Here is a 14,310-nt window from a genome sequence, read left to right as displayed (position 1 = left end):
ATTTATTCATGTTATCTTTAAAAAAAAATATGGATATTCGCGATTTCTTTCCTTTTTACATAATTGTTACATCACTGCGGTGTAGATCGTAACTTTCACCATCGCTGTTTTTTTTTATTGTAAGTCTACAGTCTGCGCTCATTGATTTGTAAGTATTTTGCTTTGCTTTGTTTTTCTTCTTTGTTTTCTAATTCATTTCTAATTCATTTTCATACGAGGCCACAATATCATTCTCTATTGAACCTGATTGTTATAGGGAATGTGAAATACTTCTCCTGCAAGTGGTTTGTTTTCTTGCAAATTTCTTGGAACATCACATGTCATAGATGTAACCCTTGGGCATCCTTTGTTAGCATTAATGATAACGCATTTTATTCCTGGTGAGAAAGGCCATTGAAACAAATCGTTAAAAGGAGAATGGGCTGTGCACAGATTTTGCCAAAGAAATCATCAGTATTTCTTTTAATTGCTTTGTCTGCAATGCTGTTTGTAAAAGTCACCTTGATCCATATCGGCGTCTTAAGTGATTTCTTCTTTTCGCATCTCTCCACAGATCTTCAAGTAGGCTTATATATATATAGACGATGACTCTTCTCTCAGGCACATACAAATAAGGAAAAACTTTTCATGTTGTTAAGGAGGAATCATCAATGGTGGCAGAAAAATAAACCCCGATACAACATTCGATTGGACATGAAAGGGTTTTGTAGTAGCTGAGCCACTTGATTTCTAGTGCCCTCGACGCTCAGAACAGGGACAAGGGAGATATGGTGGCCCTGTTGTAATGCTGATTATATTCATTATATATGTTGTATATATATATATATATATATATATATATATATATATATATATTCAAATATATGTACATATATTGATATACAATATTATATGAATGAAAAATAAAACTTATGAATATATATACACAATATTAATATATATATATATATATTTATATATATATATATTGATAATGTTGATTGTATATAATGCCTTTCCTTCAAAAGTTTTATTGTTGTCTAGTCTCATTTCATGTTTGCTCGCGACTATGTAAGTGTATTTGTTAATCTATTTCTCAATGGGCTTCCAGACTTCTTCTTCTTCTTCTTCTTCTTTTTTACGGTGGTTCAATTTATCTTTCCACTGATGTCCAACATTCTACAGGCTCTGTCTTTTTTCATAGTGGGTCCCTTCATTTTTTGTACTTTCCGTAAGGTTATACATGTACTTTATTTCGACCATTTCTGTTTCATTTTTACTACAATGTATAATTACTATAAGGTTCCTCAATTATTGTATACTCTTTTCATTCTACAATGTTCATTTTACCTTATTCTCTGTTATCAAAGGAAGTGACATATATATGTTTTGTCGAAAAAATGAAATAAACTTTGAAATTGAAATTGAAAATTGAAATACCAATAGGGACCCTATCAATATTTGGGACCTTAAATATGACTCTTATTAATCTGTCAATTGGAATGTTGATGAATCATTGGGCCCAACCTGCAGTGACAAATAAAAATATTTCTTCGGAATAGCAGATCCGGCGCAATTTGTTTAGGGATATCCGTACGGACTCATAGGATCCGATGGAGCGAGGATCCTATAGAACAAGGGTGCAATGGACCGAGGGTCCGAGCACACACACACATATACACACACTCACAGGATTTTTTTCAAATGTAAGGATGTGTATGACAGATATTTTGCCTGTATACTACGTGAGACAATTTAGGCATCACAGCAAAATACATGTGTGATAGTATACTATGCCTTGAAGAATGAAGCGCACGTTATCAATCGTTTTATGGGTATGTCAGTAATTAGAGAGTATTCAATTCAGAACCGTTTACAGGTACCCCGTAACGGTGGACCGTCTACACTTTGATGTGCGTTGATTTTCAAGTATGGAGAGCAGACCATTTCAATACTTAAAACTCATATGAACGCACAAACACAAGCAAACACACACACACACACACGCACACACGTACACATACAAGAGGTGAGTTTCAATTTCTTTGCGCAACCATAAGAAAATGCAGCATGGTCTGTTCAAAGACGCTTATCTACTCTTTGAACCCAATGATCCTCAGTCTATTGTACCCTCTGTCTAACCTTGGATTTGCAGTGTACGGATCTTAATAACTGCGGAAGCGGTTTCTCCTTGGACTGAAAACTTGGTGGATCTGATTTATGTGTAGGCAATGTTGTATGCGCTACACAAAACGCAGATCAGGGGGGCGTTTCATCAACGAGTTCGTCGGAGGTTTTCACCGACAAATTTGCTATCAGCCAATCAAACGCAAGGATTTCAGTAGCTTTTAACAGTTGTCAGTGTAAATCACTGACAAAAAGTTTCATGAAACGGTCCCCAGACGTGTTTCTCTTGAACAGACGTCAGATACACTTACAATAGCGAATAGAATTTACCGTAAGTCTTTGATTAGATCCAGGGGGATATTATGAATTGTCGAGAGTCGGGCTGCTTTCATCTCGTCACTAAACCTTCCGAGCTTGATGAAAGACAAATGATCACCGTCGACCTAAGATCTTGGTGACTGAACGGGTAGCAGTTATCACGAGTTCACATGAAAAAGCAGCGCCCGATTGAGATGCATGTGGGGTGCATTGCCGGTGGACTTCAAGCCAGCCATGCCAGCTGAGATTGCTGCAGAACAAACAAAAGGGGGCTTCGACTGGAAATAATCCAATGTTCAAACGAAGGTCGGAGCTGAATGTGGAAATGTATGATCCAGCCACCGTGAGAACTTGAAAGCAATGTTGAGCTTCAGAAAATCGAATGATTTCAGAGCAATGGTGCCAGTATCAAATCTTACTGAGTAAGTTTAGAAAGCTATGAATAGCCTTCTCCCCGAAGACTGAAATAGATGCGATATCACCGACGCGCAAGTGCCCGAACATTTTTATTCTAATCAAAACGGGTACAGGAGAAATTATCGGAATTGGAAACCGCGTAAGTTTGACAGCTCAAGGCCATTCGTTATATGCGGGGAAAAGAATATTCCTCTATGTCGTATCGATATTGAAAGGACTAAGGACCTTCATGACACCTTGTCGAATCTTATGTTACAGAAGCAGTTTCTAATTTACTACAAAGGAGTACTGAAACTCTAAAAAGAGAATGAATTGCTGCAACCAAGCTCGACCAGTACATCCTTGTTAAAAAGGTGATGGGGTTGATGGCCACGGAGGGTTGTAACAGAATTCACATGGTCACATGATTGAGGCAAATGTAATCATCATACGCGTCCGGCACAAAATCTGGACGTTCCTTCGAAAAGAAGGTAACGGTAGTTGACCTAGCCCGTGTGAAAGGAGTCAAGCAATGGTGGTGCCGCTCATTATTCCGGTTCATTAATCCGAGAATTGAAAAAAAAAAGTTTCATGATTCCGAAGGTTCATTAATCCAAAAAAAGAAATAAGATTCGTAATTCCGGAAGGTTCGTTAGTACGCACCTTCTTTTCATTTCCAAGCTGACGAACCTTGTTTTGTTTTCGGATTAACGAATCCTCGGAATAACGAACTTAATTTCATTTTCGGATTAATGAACCTTCGGAATAACGCCACAAATATTCCGATTAATGAATTCAATTTCATTTTCGGATAAACGAACCTTCACAACAACGAACGTCAACCATTATACTAAGGAGGCACAAGGCTCGCCTGCTACTTCCTTGGTTAGGCGCAGTGCGCGCCGAGGCAACACTTCAGTATCAGACGTTTGCTTTTCTTTTTTCTTGTTCTCTTTCCTTGTAAGCAAGTGCAGTTGCCTATAAGATGACCTCAAACAGAATGCCACTTAATGTTTTTTTTTTTTTTTCCAGCAGTTATCTTCAGATCTACCGGAACTGTGTCTCTTGGAAACTCATATTCCTTTCATATATTTCCTGTTCCTTTTTAGCTATAGTCGACAATGCAATTAGGTATGTAAAGACTATATAGGGCATGCCTTGGGAGTCTATTCAACCAGTAGAAGTGGCCAAGACACTGCCTACGATGTATCGTAGAGTACACATGCATTAAAAATTCACGTCATATCTTGGGAAGTTTCCATTCAGTCGGGAAGGAAGACCCAACACTACTTACGTTGCATCAACGTTACTAGTTCCAGGTACCATCTCCTGTGTTATTGTCGAGTTGGAAGATTTGGCTGGAGAAAACTACTCTCAGAAGATTATGTCTCAAGGAACTACTTCACCGAGACACGTATTTACCAACACTTTCTTTTTGTTTGAGACTTCGAGTTCTCTTCTTGGATATTGTCCTTCGAGAAGTTTCATTGGATAACTGTTCGAATTTCCTTTGGTGCGTTAAAAGAGTTGTGGACAAAAATTGTAGGGTCTTCAGGGGAGTCAAGGAAAGAATGATACACGTTCTGGTACTCAGAGGTAGGATGCGGTAGGTTTGGGAGTTAGCCAAGATGGCATGACAATTGCAGCAGGTCGGGAAATATATATTGAGACAGTGAAAATTGTTGGAGATCTAGAGTTTGCAACCAACAAAGCATCGGAAGTTGTTCCTGGAGTGGCAAGATCCTTTTTCCAATTGCCTAGGCAAAATACGACTATGGCCATGTGCCAGATGCTGATAGGGTCACAATATCCTAAAATATAAATCTGCTGAAATGGTACTTTTCCGAAGCGAGATTTTAAAAGTCAAATGTCGCATATCTTGACGTCTGTCGTGAATATCAGGATGCTTGGTTCAAAGGAATCAGAAATGAGTGAGAAATTTGTGATAACGAGGGCGTCAGGCGATAGCTATCTGTGGATCAGAAAGTCGAGCAAGTAATGATTAATGAGACTTAGGAATCGTACAGGAAAGGGGTGACATCTCGACTGCTGTGTGAATGTAAGAGTGGTTTGAACTGACGTTCCAGCTAAAACTTAAGATGGCGAAGTGAGAATCAATTCTTCCGGAAATCAGCCTGTTCAGTCATCATCGCAACAGACGTTCTGTACAGACATCGAGTCAGCTTTGAAACTTGGGATTATGGAACCCATACGGTGGCATAAATTCAATTCATTTACTGTAGCAGTGAAGAACCGGATGGGTTAATCTACATTTGCAGATTGACGACGATCGCATTTTTTGACCCAGAGTTTATTCTAAACAGTCAAAATTTATTCCGCAGCTGTTTGGTATTAAAGGATGCTGTAGACCTAAACTATGAGCGATGGCAGTATGTGATGCGATACATCGTGAAGTGATTCCCTATGTTGTTAGAAACGTCATAGATTTTCCCCGTTTCAGACAAGAACATGGGTATGTGATACCTAGACCCTTGCGTAGATGTATAGAAGTCACTAGCGTACCAAAGTGAAACATCAATCGCCATGCATTCTGGTTCTTAACAACCTCACCTTGCCCTGTCCGTGAACATCATTGTTTCTGAACATGCTTGCATCTGGTTGGTAACTAGGCTTACATCACTTTGACACTCTATATAGCTGAAAACCCATCTAAACGTTGAGTTTGATTTCGGTCAATTGCTTTCCATGAACATGAACGAGATGACTAGGAACGGAAAGAAATACAAGAAAACAATACAAAAATAAGAAACCTACTACATGTAGACAAAAATCACTGCGCTCCTGTCTATAACTTGCAAAACAGGATGCGATTGATGTGTTCTATAGGACTTAGCCATAGGGCCTTCCTCAATCCTAACTGATAAAAGATGACTTGACCCTGATGTATATTTCTACCAATTTGACTTGACCGGATGCACCAACACTCGTAGATAGGGGGAATATGAGGAGAGAGTCCAGAGGGTATAAAACGTTTACAAATTGTTTCACATCTTTACCAATCTCCAACTACCATGCTTCGAAAGTATGGAGCTAACGTTAGAAATACACCAAACTTGAAAGTACTTCCCGTGACAAATAGTCATTTCACATGAAGAGATGGAGTATTGTGTTTGTGATGTACATACCTAACAAGTCCTAATGCAAACATAATATACACACACACTATTCTTTTTTTACGTGTTATGTAGAATGCATAAAAATGGTCAGTCTAAAAGTAAATCGGTTGCATTTATTTTGAAGGCATCACAAAGTTTATGTCGCTGTAAAGACAAGTCGCAAGAATACACTAAGGAATGTTGCGTTTTGGTAGGGTATGCCACACACTGAGTAGTACTTTTATCGGCTTACTGAGCCAGATTTCAATAGGTGTGTTAAAAGAAGTAGGGATAAGGAAGAATTTTGACTTTTGAAAAAAAATAATGTGTGGAAGCATGCTGTCTTCTAACTATAAAGAGAGAGAGAGAGAAAAAAAAAACGAAAATATTAACATACTGGCTGCAGAAAACCATCACCAAATTAGGTATGAAAAAAAGTGTCTATCAGTTGTTGTTTTGCTCTCTACGAAATCTCTCGTTTTACGCTGAGACTCGGACTGAACTTTGATCTATTGTGTTTTGTTATGACAAAGATCTCATGTTAAGTTATCGATCAATTCAGTCAGTACGCCAGTTTTATATCTTTCCGGTCTTAACTCGACAGTGCCCGTCAGTGCGTCCAAATAGTTATCTGTGAACCCAAAAAGCAATCACTTAGATGTAATGCATCGTTTACTTACTAGAAATAGACAAACCTAGGCAATTTCCTCTCTTGAACACACCCTCAGTATCTCAATACAAAGGAGTGTTTTTAGAGGATCTTTACTCAACGGTGGCTTCCCTGTTTGTTGCCTACAGAAGAAACATTTATCGCTTTATCTCTGATTTCTTAGGTAAGAACTGAAAGACTTCGTCAAATTTGAAAATACAGGGGAAAAGATCGAGGTATTTGTTGACACTACTTTTTTTTTCTTTCAGGTATTTGAATTATGTAACAACTCAAAAAACACCTAGAGCTTTAATACTCGACATTTACTCTACCAATGGCGTTCGTGTTCTCGTAACCTTATTTGATCCCGAAACTAGTGACGTTGGCTTACATTTGTTGCTGTTTCCTAGACTCCGGCAGCCTACGGTGCAATGATACTTATCGGATCTGGGTCGCTGACAGACTTAAGGTTTAGTTCATAAAATCCTCGTTTGCAGCCGGGGCTCCGTAAATTATCCTTTACGCCTTGAAAGCAAGTCCTTAAACTAATTCATAAACAGACCGTGATATGTGTTAGTGGAGTGTGAGAATTCGAAACTGCAGTGGTTTGTGCAGCTGGGAAGGAATAAAGAATAGAATGAGGAAATAGGGGGGGGGGCGACAGTGGTATAAGAAAATAACGTGTATAAAACATTGAAAGGTTTGATACCAGTGTTACATGAAGCTGTTATTGCTACCTATCATTACAATACTGCATATTTCATGGAAATCACTTGAATGCGTGTGTATCCTTGATCCAATAAAGCTGTCATTTACTGTGCATTATTTCAACATAGAATTGGAATGACCCCACCAAGATGGCTCCTATTCTTATTATTGAGCACAGCGAGATGATTAGATACAGCACAAGCTTAATGATGAAATTGATTGGAGAATAATGAATGAATTTATGAATTATTTGCATAGTCGATAATCAATGCTAATACAAGCAAAATTTGAGGATACACGCGTATCTTAAATGTCGAAGAAGAATGCTACTAAAGACAAATAACCGATCTCACAACGAAAAATACAACAAAAACTGTTCACTCTTGGAAAAAAAAATTGAAGACGACTTGAAATATCGACAAACATTGAATGCACTCTTTGTTCATGTGACATAAAGAAGAACTTCATGGAAATACAAAACAATGGGTAGTTCTAAATAGTCGTTGTGAGTGCATGCCATACACGTTTTCTTACTTTTTTAGGACCAGCATGTTTTTGTGAAGCAATTATTGTTTGGCACAGGGTTGAAATGATTGTCATAGATTGTTTCTCCTAATCCTCCCCCTTTTTATTGAGTATGCTGTGTGTGTGTGTGTGTGTGTGTGTGTGTGCGTGGTTGTTTCGTTTTTGTGTCTTTTTTCTGTTCTGTTTGGATTGGGTTAATTTTTTTCTTTGATGACGTTTGTTGTTTGTTTGTTTGTTTGTTTGGGTTTTCCCTTTTTTCGTGATATGGAGAGATCTATAGTACATGTAAACTTGCTTTTTATAATTGAACTTTGAGCCGAAGCCATTCTAACGCTGCCGTGGAATATTAATCCCTCAGATTTATTTTTGCACGCTATTTAAGCATTTCAGCAGACTTGAAGCCCTGCGATGGCACGAAGCCGCTAAGGTTTTTTTTTTTTTTTTTTATTTTTTTTTTTGCGGGGTTGTAATGTGTATGGAGCTCCGGTTAGGGATTCATCCCCAAACTTCGCTGTTAACGCACACTAACATCTTCCGTGCAATTACTGGACATATATGCGCATTAATATTCCCAGAGGGTGAATTCGCCTTTATGTCTCAGGAGGTAGCTGTGCTTTTGTCATCAAAGGACTCGGAGCATCCCTCAGCGCGGAATAAGCGGTAGGCTATAACCTTTCCACATCCATCTCCCCGTCAAAAGGACCTAACGTCATTGCGATCGAACCGATGAGAATCGTGTCAGATGTTCAGTCAAGCAAGTATGAACCAGATCAGTTGCCGCGCCATGATGAAAGGAAAGACATGTGTTTCCGCAGTGGCTAGCATGTGTACTCTAGTTATTGCATGACATTCATCTTTATATAGCTTGCATAAATCTTTGTTTGGTTGTTTTTTAGCATTACTTCGTTGTACGAGGTTTAAAAAAAAAAATGAGGCTTAAGTGCCTCTTCCAGCATACAACGAAAGCGAATATTCAGCATAGATTTAATGTTTTAATTCTAAAGATTAATTACCTTGTCAAATAGGAAAAAAAGAAAAATGAGCTTGATTTTATTACAACTGTTTGAATCTGGCTTACCTTTTCTCGAGGCGCTTTTTCAAATTCCAAAGTATAGCCCTTGCCACCAGAGCACCTGTAGTAATGTCCACCCTGATTCCTCTGCCTGGACGAAGCATGCACACGGCTCCTTCTCACTACCACGATTCCTTGAAGCTTATCCCCCTCTCTCGCTCTCGCCCAACGAACTTAACAGTGTTCCGTCTGGTGATACTCCTCGCTATCAAATCAACTTACCAAGTCTGAGCGCCCGGATGAAATGAAGTCTCTCTTTCACCACACCATTTATACGAGAGGCGGTCCCAGCGCGTCGACGTCATAATGTATTCACTTTACGCCGACCAAGCTCATGAATAGATATAAACAATTCCTGCGCATGCGTAAGAAACAGACGCCCACTCGTTTGGATCACAGACAATCTTGGAGATGACAGGCCCTTTTTGCTGATTTTTTTTTCTTTTTACTGAGAATTCTCCGGAGGTTAATTTCAAACGAAAGTTTAGTTTCACGTCCAAATATCAAAATTCGACGTAAAAACTCTCCCTGTAAACCAACGACTCTTGTTATTTTTCCAAAGATGAATGGGAAACGTTTGTTATCTGCGTCCGATATGCTAAAATGTCGACATGAGATGATAACAGCCCTTCTACAAAGATATAACTTTCCAACTGCGAAACCCGAGTTTTCCTGAATGAAAGTACGCAAACACGATCGCAGTTGGAGCATGCTATCTGGGCCGGTGTTCTACTTTATACGCAAGTGTCAGCGAAAGAGAAGAAGAAGAAGAAATAGAGAGAAAGAAAGAATGGAATGACAGATTTTATCGCTGATATCTGCTCTTTTTCCCACCGGGGCACCGCAATCGATTCGTGGTGACGAGGCGCTCCGAGGCCGACAGTGATTCCTCCACTCTCGGAGTCTCACATCGACAACGTCCCAGTGGTGTAACTCCCCGTACACCGTATATGCGCCGGGCTCAGCAAATTCGCGCTGTACCCCCTGTCCCGACAACAAGTGTTCCATACCCAGTGGTTGCACTTCCTACACAGTTTGAAGGAAACATCCATCTGGTAGGACATAAATGTACTGCCCTTCTAACAGCGACTAAGCATGAGGAATTGAGCGCGGTTTACAGGGTTTCTACACAAATTCAACTATTACTGATGTCGAAAGTAATTGTTTTAGTAAGGAGTGGTTGGTGATATCCGAAGTTTATAAGGTTGTAAAAACGTGCACTGGAAAATAAATGCCATTTACTCTACATATTGAATTTTTGTTATTGGAGCAAAAGTTAAATTTGTGACACAGAATTATTCCCTTATAGATTGCAGTAATACAAATGAGAATCTCTCCTCCCTCCCCCCCCCCCTTTTTTTTTTTTTTTTTTGAGGGAAGCCGATTAGTGAAATTCAGATCAGGCAAAGCAATACTCTCATGAAATGATTTGACCAAGTCGATCAACAGCCTGTCATCTCTGTTTTCACTCCTACAGCGCACTACTGGCTGGTGTGCACCGTGCAATTTGGAGAGGTTTGGAGTTATTTTAAGCTGACTAGAAGGGGCTGATTATTTCATATCGCAATAATGAACTCTTTCCCGCAATTTTTTGTTCTCACCCCTTCTCTCTCTAGCTGTCTACTTATCCAACTTGTTCTTTATTCCATCCTGCTCTTTGTCTCTCCGTGTGTAAAAGTGGGCCGTATTAGCCGGAATCATTGCTATGAGCATCTGAGTAGGAGCTTTTTGCCAATATTGTGATGTATTTTTCAGACGCTGAAAGGCCCCATGAGATTGCCAGTCTTTCGCCGTCAATGGATGTTTAATAAATCCCATTCACTCAGAGTCGCCACACCGCGCGTTCATCAATAGCCTCATATCTCAGCTTAATGTATGTCCCGTTATTGATGCATATGCACCGGATGTGTGATTTTTTTTATGGGGGGGGGGGAGTGGGGTAAGAGAGGGGTTTCCCACGTTTTCCTCTCTCCCTTCCTCCCCCCACCTTTCTTTCTCCCTTCATCTCACTCCCTCGTTCTGTCTTTTTTTTTTAAACTGCAAATTCAAAACGTAGATATAAAGTAAATAATTATTTCCTATACTTTTCCAATACTAGCTACAAAGTCGACGAATCTATTTTGAGCACTTGAAAGCTACAAAATGTTTCCTTTTTCAATCTAATGCATGTCATGCTGTTTTTGCGCTCTTCCCCCCTCTCTCCTTGTTTATGACTGCATATCAAGACGCAGATGTAATTATTTTTGTCTAAGTTTAGCAATAACAAACTCAAAGTCGACGAAAACTCTTGAAAGCCGCAGAATGTATGTTGTTGCTATTTTCACATCGAATGCATGCCATAATGGATATCTACTCTTTCTTTCTCTCTCTCTCCCTCTCTCTCTCTCTCTCTCTCTCTCTCTCCCACTCCCACTCCCGCTCACCATCTGTGATCTGAGCTCTTCTCAGAAATGTAAGTAATAAAGAGAAATCATAATGGTTTTTCTCTTCCAATTCCCTGGATCAAGAAGTACACGCATTCGTGATAATCTTTCCTCTAAACTGGCGTGATGGCGGTACAGCCTTCTCGAGCAGGCTGTTGAGTGCCCGTATAGGAAAAGGATATCGCTTTCCACACGGCTGAGAACCATAACAACAACTCTACTCAATTACCAGTCTATTTTTTTTTCATTTAAAGTATAAGAACAATTTTCCCCTATTTTACATGCACAAACGCCAGTAATGTGTATCTCCGCCATGTTAAAGAGAAAGAGAACATAATATGTTCTTTCATCTGTCCACAACACAAAGCAGACGTAATTTCCGCAGAATTATAACGGTTCATTACCAGGTAAAATTCATGAACACAACTCACAATTCATCTCTGACGGAAAAGTCGATTGTTAGCTTTTTGTCTTTGCTGTTATTTTCCTTTGACTTATATTTCCCTCACCTCCTTCCGCATGGACCTCGCGCTCTCCAGAACGAGCTTGTTGATACTGATGATGACAATTGCTTTAGAGCACATAATTTGGTTGTATGCATGGAGTTGATCATGTGGACCGTAAAGGGCCAGTGACCTACAGGAACTGCTAGTACTATGCCATACGCGAGGCCCTTTTCTTCTCTTTTCTTTTCCGCCCAATCGGCGAATGATATGGTTAAGTGAAAACAGTTGGCAAAAACAACGACAGCAACGAAATATCATGGGTATTGTGTCATCTCGATATTTTTCATACAACTGTCAATTCTGTACTGCCGAAGAACGTTTCCTACGCGGTCTTGGAGTGGAACGCGCGGAAAGTCATTTTTCATGTGTTTTGTTTTACAATCCTATCAGTTTTTGTGTTGTTACTTGTTGTTGTTTGGTGTTTTTCTTTCTTTTAGCGGCTACTGCCCAACTATATCCCCCGTTCCTTGTCCCTTGACCAGCTTCGAAATGTTTCCACATTTACTTTTTTTTTTGTTCCCTTAAAAACCCGAGAGGTTAAATGTTTGGTAATATCGATATATTGGAAAGGAAGGCAAGGCTCTTCAATTATGCATGCCTATGAAGAATGTGGAGGAAAGTTGTGATTGGTTGTGCAGTGAAATTCCAGTTTTATTTTCTTCATTTTCTTTATTATTCTGTTCTTTCCCATTAGATCAGAAACGTCGAAGGCTTACGATTTAATCTGCATTCCTTTCCTCGATTTCAGAAATGAGGCCGCCGGTAATTATTGGAGGCCCTAAAGGTTCTTCCCAAATTACATGGGTCTGAGTATCTACTTCTTTGTGCTTGTTTGTTTGTGTGCGTGTGTTTGTGTGTGTGTGTGTGTGTGTGTGTGTGTATGTGTATGTGTGAGTGTGTTTCTGTCTCTCTGTCTGTCTTTGTGCGTGTGACGTTTACAGTCGTTTTTTCCATCCCGCAAACTAGATAAGGAATGAATGAATTGATATCATACCTGTACATCCAAAATTGAAGATTAAACGGCCGTTTAAGTACTTTCTAAAAACGCATCGTTTGAATGCTGCGTATCAGGTTAGCAGCAAATCATGACTGTGTTAAAGAATCATTACGGTTTTACATATTTCCACCAGTTTTGTAACATATACCCTCACAAACTCTGTATACAGTTAGTTAAAATCTACACAGCCAAGTACCCACAAAACGAATTATGATACTGCCATTAAAGATTGTATAGTTCCATTCCAGCATTCTATCTGAGGGTCGAATTAAAATCGCTGTCCTCTGGACATTGAGTAGAAGTTTCAAATATGGCGAAATGAATGGGGTGTTTTTTTCCCCTTGCCGATAGTTGAACATTAGGAAAATGGTTTAGAGCTAAGCTAATCTGTCAATGTGTGCGCTTGTGGGAGATGAAGGAACAGAAAGCAATCCACGCCGATGAACCCTGCTGGAAAGAACCCAGTGTCCCACTGTGTGAGAAACACAGTGTGAACACATTGTGAACACAGTGTGAAATCTCTTCACAGTGTTAAATTCGAGTGTTTTAACAGAGTGAACACAATGTGAGTCATCAATTCACAGTGTGAAACAAAGTGTTACTATGTGAACACTCTGTGAAAATCACACCACAGTGTGAAATCATCTTCACACTGTTGAATTCGAGCGAACACACTGTGAACACACTGTGGGACACTGTGTTCTTTCCAGTATGAGGAAACTCTTGCCATGTCATGATGCGCTTCGTGTCGTTTCAGATGAGCCCCACGCGGGGAGATGCGGGAAGATGCGGATCATCATGCGACTCGTGATCGCGGATGAGTCTGATGTCAAATGTCAAGGGACGTGAACGCAGATTACCCCTCAAACATCGCCACATCCGTTCGGTCACGCCAGGAGCATGATTTTTATCACGACCGTTTTTCGGGAAAAGAGAGCTAGGCGCGCGACGAGACCCGAGGATCGGAGCGGATTTATTAAAATCAAAATGGACGCCTTTAGTGGCCACGTGTTCGGCAATATGAGACGCATCCGATAGCACACATAGATAAATGTGAAAGGGGATTCCATATGACGAATTAGAGGGCAATAGACTTTGAGATCGTGCCGTATACCTCTGTAAGCCAATTCCGCCGTATTAGAGCGTAAAACAGAGCAATCTGCTTTGCGTATTATGGACAATGCAGCTTTAAATATCGTACCTTCAGGGCGGTGATTTAACGGCGACATGGGAAAGGAATGCTGAGCGAAGTTTTGATTGCCGCAGGGCCAATCAAACTTATCTCAGCCATTCTGAAGGCATCCTCACTTTCAGTGGAAGTTTGCTCTGCAATCTCACTCCACTCGTTTCTCGTATTTCCTGGCTGTATGGAAGGATGGGTATATGCAAATGATTAAGTTATATCGAACATGATCGGCGAAGTATGAGCAAACGATCTGTGCCGTTATGTAGTTAAATTTCTTGAAATCATCTTTCCCATCATCATTTGAAAAG

At 39.9% G+C, this 14,310-nt stretch overlaps 1 protein-coding gene across 1 annotated transcript in view; it reads right to left on the bottom strand.

Annotated features, from left to right (window-relative positions):
• The window catches only part of LOC139735716 (uncharacterized), a 59,479-nt gene extending 50,361 nt beyond the window's left edge, over positions 1-9,118 (bottom strand). The window contains exon 1 of the mRNA XM_071646463.1: positions 8,897-9,118. The gene's annotated coding sequence lies outside the window, so the exon portion shown is untranslated. The remainder of the gene's footprint in view (positions 1-8,896) is intronic.
• Positions 9,119-14,310: the final 5,192 nt, after the last annotated feature.

The sequence above is a fragment of the Diadema antillarum genome, unplaced genomic scaffold (assembly GCF_040938485.1).
Source record: "Diadema antillarum isolate AM-2024a unplaced genomic scaffold, OU_Dant_1.0 seq00000593_RagTag, whole genome shotgun sequence".
NCBI lineage: Eukaryota > Metazoa > Echinodermata > Echinoidea > Diadematoida > Diadematidae > Diadema > Diadema antillarum.
This window is presented reverse-complemented; position numbering and strand designations above follow the sequence as displayed.